This window comes from Vanessa cardui, chromosome 3 (genome assembly GCF_905220365.1).
Source record: "Vanessa cardui chromosome 3, ilVanCard2.1, whole genome shotgun sequence".
Taxonomy (NCBI): Eukaryota; Metazoa; Arthropoda; class Insecta; order Lepidoptera; family Nymphalidae; genus Vanessa; species Vanessa cardui.
In genome coordinates this window covers 6,097,567-6,111,728 of record NC_061125.1, presented here as the reverse complement: position 1 = coordinate 6,111,728, position 14,162 = coordinate 6,097,567, and the positions used below count along the sequence as shown (strand labels likewise).

Genomic DNA, 14,162 nt, shown 5'->3' with positions numbered 1-14,162 from the left:
CATTTAAACACATAAAACAAAACAAATAAACATTAAGTTAAAACAAAGAATTAATAAAGTATTAACTTAAATATTGAAATCGTACATGTTGATTTTTACAGAAAAAACATAATTAAATCGGAACGAAAATAACACTAAAAGATAGTATTTTCAAACTAACATCTAAAATAAAGTCGACTGCTAATTGCAGTCATGTAGTGTAAGTCATGAGAATACATGACAACAAGATACGAAAAGTCATTTACTTTTAAATGATTATAATAACAAGACCAGAATCAGAAACGTCTGGTTATAAGCGTATTCGAATTCCAATCGATAATCTTATTAATAGACTTGTAAATGCGGGGTACATATCATCAGGTCAAATAAAGCATTTTTCTTTCTAGCCGTATGTAAGTGATAAGTATAATCTATTGGTAATTAAAATGTAATATATTGAGCATCCATGTTTTCTTTGACTCATTAATGGAACATTATTCTTTCTTACGGACCTTAGGCAGCGTCGTTTTATTTATCCCCAATTTATTATAATGCGGTGTTATTGAGACAGAAATGAAAATATTATGTGTGTCGCTTAGTAGAGAACGATTCGTATGGATTCTAATTTGGATAATCGAAGGTTTTTTTTTATTCACAATTTATATTGAAAGTTGTAACTTAAGATATTTGCCCATGTAAAAGGCAGTTTAAGAATTGAGGTATATGAAAAAGACACGGTCAAACCAAATATAAGAAAACGGGTGGATTCGGCTCCAATAATTTTCCTGGCATTGACGAGCTGATATTGCGGCTATTTTAACTGTATATTTTTTATATTTAAAATAAAAAAGTCATGGGCTCGTCCGGGATTTGAACCCGGGACCTCTCGCACCCAAAGCGAGAATCATACCCCTAGACCAACGAGCCGACTGCGAAAGAGCATGAAATTGGAATGCGTGTTTTAAAATATAACTGTAATCATAAAATTACCGCTATAAAGAAGACAATTGTTCAAACATCCATCGGTAGCATATTTTTCTAGGCATGGCGTATGTTTTACAAAAACCTTTATATTAAACCATTTATAAACACTAATTAAATAATAATAATACTATTATTTTGCCAACTTATTACTTTACGTTAATGTAGGATTACTGTGCTATTGAACAAATGCGAACGTATAGATCTGAGTGTTTGTGCACACATTTGTCCATTCTTATTTAATATCTCCTGCGCACTTAGTAAATCGGTCAGAAGGACATCGTGGCCGCTTTACGGTTAATATATTTTAGTACGTGATTTGTATAATTATTCTATGGTGTTATTTGGCCTACTTATTAGGTACATTATTACAACTAATATTTCTAAGTATCAAATGATTAAGACAAACATTTTTTTTTCTGTTTTAAATCAAATGTGATGACGTTTTTGTTTGTAATTTAAATTTATTTATTTTTACTTCCCTAGCCTTTCCTTTCTCTATTTTCTGAAGGATGTGTTTTAATCTCAGGATCTTCTAGCCGAATTGGTAACAACCTTTTCCTGATACTGAATGTCATTTATTTATAAAGATTGCTAGCCATACACATATATGTAAGGCCGAATTTTAAGGTACCAGGTAGGTTTCCATTTTCGAAGTATAGGATACCTGGAAAATAATATGGATCGACTAAAAAAGTTCTCTCTGAGTTATTTCCATGTCCATAAATCTATGATTTATTAACGGCAAAGGGAAAAGATATGAGGAAAGGCTATTTTTCTTACGTCATGAAATATATTTGCTTTATATAATTAATTAATGGAAATGAGCTAAAAATTTAGCAAACACTAATTACACGGCCTGACTACAAAAATTGTTTGGACACTATAAAACTTAAAAAAAACTTTAATACTTATTGATTTTACATCACACACATTATTCTTTAAAATGGTATATTAAAGTAGTATACGTACATAAATAAATTAGAAAACAAAGTGTAAATTATAGAGACAATCAATGTATAAAAATTGATGAAATTTTAAACGACTTTTGCAATTGAGTATGCGCTGCGACCGCAGGTTTACGAGCTAAGTGCGAATTGGACGGTGGAACCGACAAACAGCCGCTGAGAGTAAATGTTATACGTGGCAAGTGTGAAATGATTTTCCCATCGGCCGAGTGTTTGTAGCATATTTGCATAAATTATATCTTTGAATAAATCTTTGGGCTATCACTTTTGTTGTTTGGCCGGAGATGACGATTACATATTTGGTTACGAATATAATAAATTACTTTTTATCAAAATAGTATAAATAAGAATTAAATAAAAAAATAAAAATAGTATACATATATATCTAATGAAAAATGTCGTAAGTTTAAGTAATATTTTGTCAAAGTTTACTTTTGTTAATTTAATTACATTAAGGGAAGTGGTAAATTGCTGTTAACAGTACTTATGTGCAATTGTTACATCACATTTGGATCTTGGCCATCGGTTAGCCGTACGTTTCATCGTAACATCTCTTAATAAAATTCTCTAGCTTTTAATGTCCGTAACTAATTAGTGTATTATTTACATCACAATCTAATCAAATTGTTTTAGTCTCTTTACAATTGTCTAAAACTGTTTTAAAATATTTAATCAAATCTGAATTCAAGTAGGCTTTTTTTTACAAGCCCTTTTAAATCGTCACATAAAAAAGTATATTTAGATTCAACCGAAAACAACCGGCTATAAAATGAGAAGTTACTCTTTTTAAACTTTTAAAAATATTTTTTTTTCTTAGTTTAATTATACATGTATGTAATATATCCTGCCTGGAAGTCAATATATATTAAGATTTTTAACTTTAAAGTTAATTGACAAAATTTAATACTTACAAAGTTGTGTCGTAGTCACTTGGTGTTAGGGCTTTATGCAAGTCTGGTAAGGTATCAAACATTCATCACATGTTTCTGTCTAAAGCATGTGCAAGACAGAGTTATTTCAGGCGACTCAACAGTTTTATCAAGCTAAATATATACTTTATAGTTTCTGCCAAATCAGCATAATATAGTCGTAAAAATATTAATCCAAAATTAGTTGCGCGAACAAATAGAGCCATCTTATTCCGTCAGCCAACGGAAGATGGCAGTTTTGGCACCGTATTGAACTGCAACACATGCACACGCTGCCTGCCGACGGAACCTCAAATTGCTAGACGACATCCATATTTCACATGCCTTTCCTTCGTTTCGGTAACTATAATGTGTTACGGGTAGTATGAAAAATTAGACTTTTCCTAATATAGGAATATATGATGTAATACATTTTTTGATTGGCTATTCCATACATGTCATACATAAACATAATAAAATTTAAAGTTATCTAGTACAGTAATTAATACATTACATTTCATAGAAATTTTACATTTGCTTTTGTAAACAAAATGGTTAACAACGAAGTTACATTTATAATGATTTCAATATGAATGTAATATAATATAGTTTTGTTAGTGGTTTATTTGACTTAACCAATAGATAACATGATAATTCGGATTACTTTAATAAGTACTTTAATAATTAACAACCTAATGGTTGTCTGTATTATTTGGCATACTTATTATTTAGCTTGTAGATTGAAAGTGTTCATTAAAATTTTTAAATATACTGACATTTCGTGAAATTAAATATTTTTATAATCACTGCAACAATTTCACGCTCATTGTATTTCAGATGTAATTGTATTCGTCTCCGTATTCGCGGGCTTTATTACCCATATCAACTTTGCGGATGCTGTTATAAAATTATTATTTGCGGGCGTATTAACTGTCAACTTTATTTTTATTGGTCCGTGACGCATTGTTATACTTTTGAATGGGTAGTTTGAAGTGGCGCTTTTTAATTTCGTTTTACATATTTCAAATTACTTTTCCGTAACAACACATACAGATTACTGAGTTAGCATTAATGATACCAGCAGACGTTTTAGGTATTTAAATTTACATTTATGACTTTATTAATATAAGTGCAGTGGATTCCTTCACTCCGCAGTAACAACACAATGACGGTTGTTTATGGTCATGTAAAACTGTACGTATGCAAATGACATGGAATGCGATTCTCTACAGATTCATCTCATACCTTTTCGATATTGGATACAGTCGTGGGCCACTAAAATTGCGCTTGAAACATCTTTTATAAAAAAAAATTAATACATAATTCATATTCATGGTTTCGCTACTTGGTCTTACCTATATATTTTACAAAATATTTCAATGTATTTTATATAATGTAATTCTTGAATAAAAATATAAAGGTACTTCTGTATAATATGATATCTTAGCAACAATTTAGCGATTCTAATCCCCCTTTAACGCTTTAATATTATTTTTATAATAGACGATAATAACGGATTCGAACCTGTCTCGATTTACAGCTATAATTATCGGCTTGGACATTAAGCGGGATATTAACGCTACGAGTTTTTACTCCGTGATGGTGCATACTCAACACGATTAGCAACATGGCTATTTAAATTATTGGACTTCAGAAATTTAAGGTTTTATATATTTAATGCTAAAACGTTTTGTTGTAAAGTGTAGTTAAAGTGAAGTGTGTGTTAAAAGCTTAACTGTATTCGAAATACATTTTCTGTTAATAACAATTTATGTCTCCAAATGCTATAAGTAAATTTTGGTATACGAGTATATTCTAAATTTAAAAACATTCTACTTAAGAAATTGATTATTTTCGTCATAAAAATTTAATAATCGAAGAGAAAGTTATATTTGTTGAGTATGATTTTTTTAATGATTTATAACTCTGGCAACATTAGGTATACTTTTTTCTTATTTCACTTAACATTTATGAATAAAATATTTATTGATTCCTTGTGTCAGTTTACTTTAAAACGTATAGTCTATGGTATATTAACATGTTTTTTTTCTTCTTTTTTTTCGTACGTTCTACGGCCTGTACTTAAAAAAAAAAAAGTTATAGTAAAACCCCTAAAACTTTTTTTCTTTGTTTTCTTGTCTTTAAATATAGACGTTCTATGTAATATCGTTAATAAATAAAATTTATTTATATTTTAAATGAATTTCTAGAAATAAGAACTTATTTATCAATTTGCTTAAAAATTACAGATTTTTATTACCAGTATTTCAAAAATCACGCATTTATCGTTTAATAGTCCACAGATAAAGTTATTTTTGTTCAACTTGAAATTATGATAGGTGTTCAGCGTAAAGTAAGTTGTTGTACACTTTATGTGTTTTCTTCCACAATAGAAGCCACTTTGCGGATAAATATTATGTAGAGACACATAATACTATTTCTCGAATTATTTCAAGTTACATGAAATGCATTGTTATTGTTCTTTAAACGTAAATTATTGTTTTAAATTAATTATTTTAAATTAATAATAATTATTATAATTAATATATAATTAATATAAAATATATAATTAATAATTAATTATTTTAAATTGTTGACGATTTCTTTATTACAAGAATAAAAAAACGCTTTTAAAATGTATAAAGCATTATTATTATATATTTTTAATATTTACATAAGGTGTTAGTTTATTTTTTAACGTATATAAAAATGCAAATATACTTAGATATTTTTTTAATATAATCGATTACCAAAATAGAATGCATTTAGAATAATCAGATTACCGATTACAGTTATGATATGTTATCTGCAATATTAAAGTTAGTTTATACCGTTGGCTGAATGAAAAATGTTTATGCCTCGAATAAAATCCCATCTTTACGAGATTGACACGTCGAGGCGTCGGCCCTTCGATTGTCGGCCGTCACTCAATAACTGTCAGTTTAAATCAATCACATTGAAAATGCTCCACTTCTGTGCCATATGCATCTCCTATTGTAAAGGCGTAAGGTCTATTATTGCATGATTTTAAACGTTTAAAAGAAATGAGTGTTTCCAACTGGATTTATATTAATGAGGTGCCTCTGTACATCTATCCTTATTGTTAGTATCAGAAATAATACCATTCGGTATATAAAAGTTCGGTTGTAAAGTTGAGGTATGCCAGGATTAAATTGTTCAGAACGCTTTGATTGTAAAAATAATTGTGTGCGCCTTTCATTCAGTATGTTTATTATAATGTAATAAGCAGTAAACATGTGTGTTGTTACTATATTTACATACATAATAGGTTCATATTAAAATTGTAGAATAAAAATACATTTTGTAATCAAATAATTAAATGTTAAAAAAAATGTTACAAAAGTACCAACAGAATAGAAAGAAAACATCGTATAGCGCTTAAAAACGTCTAAATTTCTATTTAGCGCAATAGTATATAATAATTAAATTTGTACTTTATACATACATAGTACACTAGATGATGTTTTAAGAACTGTAAAAAAAATGGCCTGTGAATTAATTCAATTTATTTATTAAAATATATTAAGTACTTTTTATAAAATAAAATGTAGTCTACCGTTTGTAATTGACCAATAGTTTTAGAAATACTACAAGATTATAAGAATTGAATATAAGAAAATACTCTTAAAGCAAGCGAGAGCTTGATTGTAAGCGATAGATCACTTGGATCGATTATAGTTATATTGTAGGTAGTATTTGTTCATGTCTCACTATTGAAATGATTTCAAAGATTTAATAATTTTGTTCGTAAGATATCGAGACGCCTAGCTAGTAAAATTTAAGTAGGTAATGTGATTTTGTTACAACAATGTTAGGGATCTATTACGTATTTATCACTACTTCTCACTTCGATATAGTCAGGTTTAGTCGGCGATATAAAAAGCATCTACCTGCCGAATAATGACTTCTGAGAATGTGAAATTGTAAAGACAAACAAGGCAATCGTTTGTTCTGTTGACCGCTCGGACGTTCGTGTGGTGGCCTAAGACATTTTTAACGTACTTTGCGTCTCTTTGCTTAACAGAATTAGGATAGTGTGTATAAAATGCAGGTGGTATTTTTTATTTATGGTAAATAGGAAATTCATTCATTGAAACAAAATCTTTAGACTTATTTTACTTGCTTTTAACGTAAACGTGGCTGTAATAAAAAAATAAAATAATAAATAAATAAATAAAATTGCTAGTGATAAGTATGATCCTGGATTTGTAATCCTTTTGATTAGGATTTCAAATATTTTATATCTCGTTAGCTATTTCGGCTTACATTACATACTGATATTCTGTAACGCTTATGCTAACGTATAGATCATTGAAACGAATTTGATTAAATCTAGCATGAAGCGCTTGAAGAATTTGTTAAACCTGCTTTTTCGCTGACTGAGCGAGTGCAAAAAATACTATGTAAACTTTATCCTTTGAAATTAAAATGTGTAATGTACGAGTATAACAATAACAACAACTGTCCTTTCTAAGTTTCTACATGCTATAACAGTCGTTGGTCCTGCGCCCAAACTTTTTCCGGTCGTGTTAGATTTGTGGTCTATATGTTCGGCGAAGTTGGCTAATCTCAAGATATGCTTTCCTTATTACCCCTTATTACGTTCAGTGTTTATAAAAAAATAAAATCATTACAATAACAGAAGCACACGTGGCTCACATTAAACCCATGTACGAATATAAAAGACATTAATTTTTGCGATTTATTTTCGTCATACTTTCAATGTATCCGCACGTGACTCATCTTAAACTTCGCGTCTTATAACTGACCACCCTATTTAAAATTTGCATGCGAAATGTATTTATCGCTAAGTTTTTTTTGAATAAACCGTTTGTTGATTTTTTTTTGTATTCAAAAAGTATAGCTGTGAAAATTTTTTTACGGCTTAAAATTTCGCTTTGTATCCTGTTTACACTATGTCGGAGCGATTATTTAATATATAAACGAATTATATTATTAATATTTGTCTAATTTATTTTATTTCAATAATAAGTGTGATTTAACTTTACTTTTAAAAATAACTCGAAACTATCTAAAATAAAAAATAAAAAAAATTAAAAGAGTAGATTTTTTTTGTCCTTAAATTAATATTTTATATAGAAATAAAGACACGTATCTTACTAAGTTTACTAGTTTAAGGAGGAACTAGAACTGCTAACGAGGAATTATTTACAATATAAAATAAATATTGTTGAATGTGATCAGTGTTGCGAGGGATAGTCCCTGGAAGTATTAACAACAACAACAACAACCTGTAAATTCCCACTGCTGGGCTAAAGGCCTCCTCTCCCTTTGAGGAGGAGGTTTGGAACATATACCACGCTGTTCCAATGCGGGTTGGTGGAATACACATATGGCAGAATTTCTATGAAATTTGTCACATGCAGGTTTCCTCACAATGTTTTCGGTGCTTGCCTGGGTTTGAACCCGCAATCATCGGTTAAGATGCACGCGTTCTAACCACTGGGGCATCTCGACAACACTGATCACATTATTATATAAGTTGCTGCTTCACTAATCAAAACAAAGTACTTACAACAAATTACATACGGGCGGTTGAGGCGTTTAGGCGGTCTATCAAATGAGCTTAAAAATAATTCGCGAAAGGCGTTTATTTATCTAATCAAAATTACATTGCCGTGTAAAATAAATATGTACTTATCTTTATTTAAAATACAGATGTAAAATACATAGTACATATTTCCAAATTCAAATATATTATTCTCTAGATATGAATGAAAACGGGACCATAGTAGCGCCATACAGTTGTTATTGACGCTAATCTTTTCGAAAAGGACTCTGACGATACAAAGCATGCCGAGGTAAGAAACGACGCGGCGTGCAAATCTCTTTAGATCCACTAAGCGACCGATTGTGAAGTAGGTAACGGTTGTATGACTTAGTTTAAGGGTTACGGTCTTTGTGATTTTTTATATAAAAATTTTGAATTATAAATTATTGTTTTGATTTATAATATAATTTTACATTTTATACTTAATTTTGCGACTCAACGCGGAAATGCTGCTAGCATTCTCGTCACCTGTGTCTTGTTTATTTGTATATATTTAATGACTTAATGTTATTAAATCTAAAGTTATAATCATTCCATTAAAATCTAGGTTTTATTGAATGTTATAAAGTTTCAATAAAATATTTTTTTTTTTGCAATTTTAAACACCTTTTTTTGCACTTGGACAAAATCAGATTTCTTTTGATACTGAACGCTCCTTGGTTGTTTATTGTGACACTTTTCATTTACATTTAAATAATAAAATATTTTAATACAATTAACTATACGAAAGAGGTCGCTTAAAGCAAGAAATTTCTTTCTACTAGATACAATAATCTCAAGCAATAAATCTCGCAAAAGAAAACCAACAATAAGTACATAAACAAGTATTTTCTTTATCTGATGTATGTATTCCCGCCCTTTAATAAATTACGCGTATTTCTTATGCAGACCACTAGCGACGAGTTTTTGTATAATGACAAATGTTGTTTTCCTGTATTGTTGTGATGAAAAACTTAAGTAAGCGTTTCTATTTTAAGAAATAGGTTAAGTATATTAAGGATAATTTATGTTATACACGCACATAACTATTGAAATATTGTATAGTTTCTGCGATGTTAATATAAAATATTTATATTTAGGTTCGATTCGGGGCTATGTCATGCAGTGCAAAGTAGGGTGGTCAGCAGCAAGCAGTACAGGGAAAAAGTGGTGTGATTCTGGTGATGATTCTGGGAGAGTTTACGGAGTGCGTGCCCATATCTTACGTCTTGCAATCCTCGAGCTGCTCCGATCGATGCTAAGTATGACTATCACAAAAGTATTCCTATAATTCTCCCAAAATGTAATGATTTTCTGTGTTAATTTCCTTGAAAAACGGTTAGAATATAGCCTCGAATAATTTCAATCATCATTGGTAATGGTTCGTGACATATATCCAAATAAAAAAGAATCTACTTAACACAAATTAAATGAAGGGCCAATTATTATCCTACCATATAAAATATTTTGGTATAAACACCATGGCCTATTTTTGTAAAATATTACAATTACTCCAACACAGTAATATCAAGCAATCAAAATAAGGAAAACAGTTACTAGTAATAGACCCAAAGAAGATTTAAAAAGCAGAAGAAAAAATTCCCTAAAATATTTTTAAATAATATCACAACTATCACTGACATTGTTAATAAAATCATTATCTATTATTTATTCAAAAATTTATCAATCGTCACCTATATGTAATAACGAAATACAGCTCAGTGAATCTCAGAAGCTATAACATCATCGGTGTTGGCATCCGCTAAGAACTGATTTTACGAAAGTCCACCCCTAATGGGTAAAATGTGGATTGGAAGTTCGTATGAAAGTCATATGTGTATTTTGAAATAAGAGACATGAAATTAATATTGTATGTGAATATGGTGTGGTAATTATGATAATATCTTTAGAATTCAACTCCATTTTTGGGTTTCAAACAGAGGATGGTAGTTTGTCTGAAAGTCCAATTTTATTGAAGTTAAAGTAATGAATGCAGAATTATTTTAATTATTGAAAACAACTACTTACTAAAATAACAATAAAAAGTATTTTAGTGACTACACGTGAGTTGTACTTAATAATATTATGGAACAAAGATTTGTTTGTTTGTAATAGATAAAATCTGAATCCGATTATCCAGCAATAACCTTTTATTTCAGTAGCAATAAGACTCTTACAGTGACAATGTGATATAACCTCGTATAAATCCGCTCACATTTAATTTATAATAATTGTATCAAATGTGAAACTACCGGTTTGAAATGAAGATTATATACCAAGAAGAATTTTCGAAATACAATTAAAATAATATAATAGATTTTGCCTTGAAAGTCAATAATAATGAATGGCTCCATGCATTTTAATCAGCTATACATTTTTGTATTGATTAATAAAGTTTATTTATTAATACTTTTTACTAAGTTATTTGAATTATAGAAACGAGTACCAATGGCCCAAGAAGGTTTTACTGACTGAGTGGCGATAGGGAGTTATAAGATTATCTTTTTTTACATGTATATGCAATGATTATTATCATCTTGTAAAAATCATCAATATTTTGTGACATACATTGTTTAAAATATATCGCGATGCTATGTAATTATCCCGAAGGAAGTCTTGAACATCAATATTATAAACAGATCGGACAGATTCAGTATCTAAAGCGTTCTTCAAACTGATGACCATTAAGAAATATAAATACTATGTATATGATTAAATACTTTGGAATTGACCAAGATATATTAGTCGAATTGATACTGTTTATTAATACTATTGATATTGATCAATATCAGTCAGTTTTCTAACTTTTCTAACCGCGCATGCAATGGAGCTGAGTCTTCCTGTAAGGAACAATAAATGAGGATGCCACATTGTTTGTATTGCATGCGATTCCTAAAAACACTGCAGTATCGGTTACATCAAGACCATTAATTGTGTAACGCTTAATATATTACACATAACTAGCACATTTAGCCTTACAGTAACTATGTAATAATTTCATGGTCTTTATGCCTTAACTTCAATTGCTTTTTACTTGACTTTAACGTGTAGTGATGGTTTGATATAACATAAAGGTTTCCAAATGTCTTAAAATATATGAGAGTTGCTAAGAAATACGATTAACTTTTGACATTCAAAACATGGTGTTCTTATTTTTCGTGCACAACAAAACAACGGCGTGGGCGTTTCAGTGCGTAGGCGATTTAGATGTTTTCGTTATAATAACTTGATGGGAACACTGAAAGACGCGAGGGCGGAATGGCGCCTCGACTTGACCTTGATAAATGCAATATGAGTTGCTCGATGAGTATTCTGGACATATCAGTAAGTTATTAGTTACAATGTATCTTTTATAAGAAACAACTTATTTCCGCAGAAAATCTATATCATAGCCGTTTCACTAACATACTTGGAAATAATGTGTTGCACCCTGCTATACAACACTAAGTATTATGTTATTAATAAAAAAATATGTCGGTATGCCCATATAAGAGTCGAGATGACCCAGTGGTTAGAACGCGTGCATCTTAACCGATGATTGCGGGTTCAAAGCCCAGGTAAGCGCCGCTGATTCATGTGCTTAATTTGTCTTTATAATTCATCTCGTGCTCAGCGGTGAAGGAAAACATCGTAAGGAAACCTGCATGTGACAAATTTCATAGAAATTCTGCCACATGTGTATTCCACCAACCCGCATTGGAACAGCGTGGTGGAATATGTTCCAAACCTTCTCCTAAAGGGGAGAGGAGGCCTTTAACCCAGCAGTGGGAATTTACGGGCTGTTGTTGTTTGTTGTATGTCGGTATGTCAGTTTGAGACTGATCTATTTGAGAATCGATACAAATTTATTTTAATTAATTAATTTATTATATTGCTGTTTTGCAGTAGATTATGTGCTTATCATATTCCTACCCTGATTGGCTCTAACGAAGACCTACCACCAAAATTAAATCACCTCTAGTGCACTTATTCATCATAATTTTTATACAAAGCCAATTAAATTGCCGGCTTTTGTTGGAGTGTAAAAACAAGAAGACGGTACCACTTACCGTCTGGTTGTTTTTGCACCGTCGTATAAGAATTCTGCAACAGGAGCAGTGATCTGTAGCATTAACTATCAACATTTGAATATTGGGAAATGATCAAAAGAAAGGTCAACAAATGAGTACACACTTGCACGTTTGCAGGAAGAAGGCTTGCGTAGTTGATACATTGAACTGATGCCAGGCATGGATGTTATGTTAATGATTTTTTCTATAAATATGCCACCAACACTGGTGGAGTTTTTTTATGTTGTACATTATAAGAATACCTGTACTATTTACATCAAATTATCATCATTAAAAGTTGAAAAAAAACACCCAATAATAATATCATTAAACACTTTAATTACAACTCGTTATTCATTTAATTCATTGTAACTTAAGTATATAACGAATGTAAAAACAAAAATATTGCTAAATAAAACAATGATCTAAGTAAAAATCAATCATTATTAGATGCAAAGAATGAAGATTTATACGGTAAGAACAACGTCAAATACGGAATTACTCACATAATAATTAGTTTTGTAAATACCTTCGTGGAAAAGTACATGAAACATGTCGTTTATCATTGAGATGCAAAAGTCAGAGTACTAAAAATACTAATATACATGTTAGGCGATCATTACTATCAGATTTCAGAAGATTAACATTTGTTTGGAGGCCGATGTTTATTAATTAAGTCATTAAGATATGATTTGCATTTGCAATCATTATAACTTTTAGATATTATTGTGGTTATTGATTTTGTATCAGTTAGTGCTGCCTGATACTGTTTACAAATAATATCTATATCTCAGTAATATCTATTGATATTTACATTCCGTTTTCAACAATAGATACAATTTGCAAGTAATGTATTTAATTAATAACACATTTGTACAAAATTAGTTATATTGTTTAGGATATTTTTGATGACGTCTTTCGCCGTGTTTGTTGATTCGTTTAATAGAAAGATTCCATACTTCCGTAGTTAGCAAAATCCATGCGAACCCAGATGACTGTTAGAGTAACATAGAGATAGAAAATATCAATGACACTTTTATTTGATAGAAGATATTGAAAGAAGTCTCTGTATTACTTTTATTTTCTTGTATATTATTAATGTATGGTTAGATGTATAACTACATATTATAAAACAAAGTCTTTCAGCCGCATCTGTCTGTATGTTCGCTATAAACTCCAAAATTACTGAACGGATTTTCATGCTCATTTTCATTTATTAAGGTTTTTATGTAAATAAGTTGAAATAGAACGAAAATTGTTAAACATATCGGAGAAATCAAGCCGTCAGGGTGTTTTCGCTTGAATAAAAAAAAAATATATTTCAATATGTTTAACAAAACTATAGATAAAGTTAAAAATATAAAAAAACATTATGTCCGACCGTGCGAAGCCGGGATTAGTCGCTAGTCTTTCATAAGAACATTAATGTGCTTTTATATTACGCAATGGATAGATTTCTTAAGTTATTTTCGTCACCCCTAACCTTTGCAAGACAGACCAGCCCACGCTATGTACCCCGCCATTTGGACAATCGCCAGGACTCCTTTTTCATTCATGCTTTCTACTACAATATTAGTTACTTGCTATATAGAGCCATCAAAAATGATTCCTAAAAGTATAAGAAATAGTTTAACAGTCTTTTTCAGAAAATGATATAGCATTTTTAAGTGTATTCAGGGCGGCAGTTGAAAAAACGTGCCACGTG

At 30.2% G+C, this 14,162-nt stretch overlaps 1 non-coding gene across 1 annotated transcript; it reads right to left on the bottom strand.

The window, feature by feature from the left end:
* Positions 1–834: 834 nt before the first annotated feature.
* Trnap-ugg lies at positions 835–906 on the bottom strand. The gene has a single exon. It is a non-coding gene; the product is annotated as a tRNA-Pro (tRNA).
* Between the last annotated feature and the right edge of the window lie 13,256 nt (positions 907–14,162).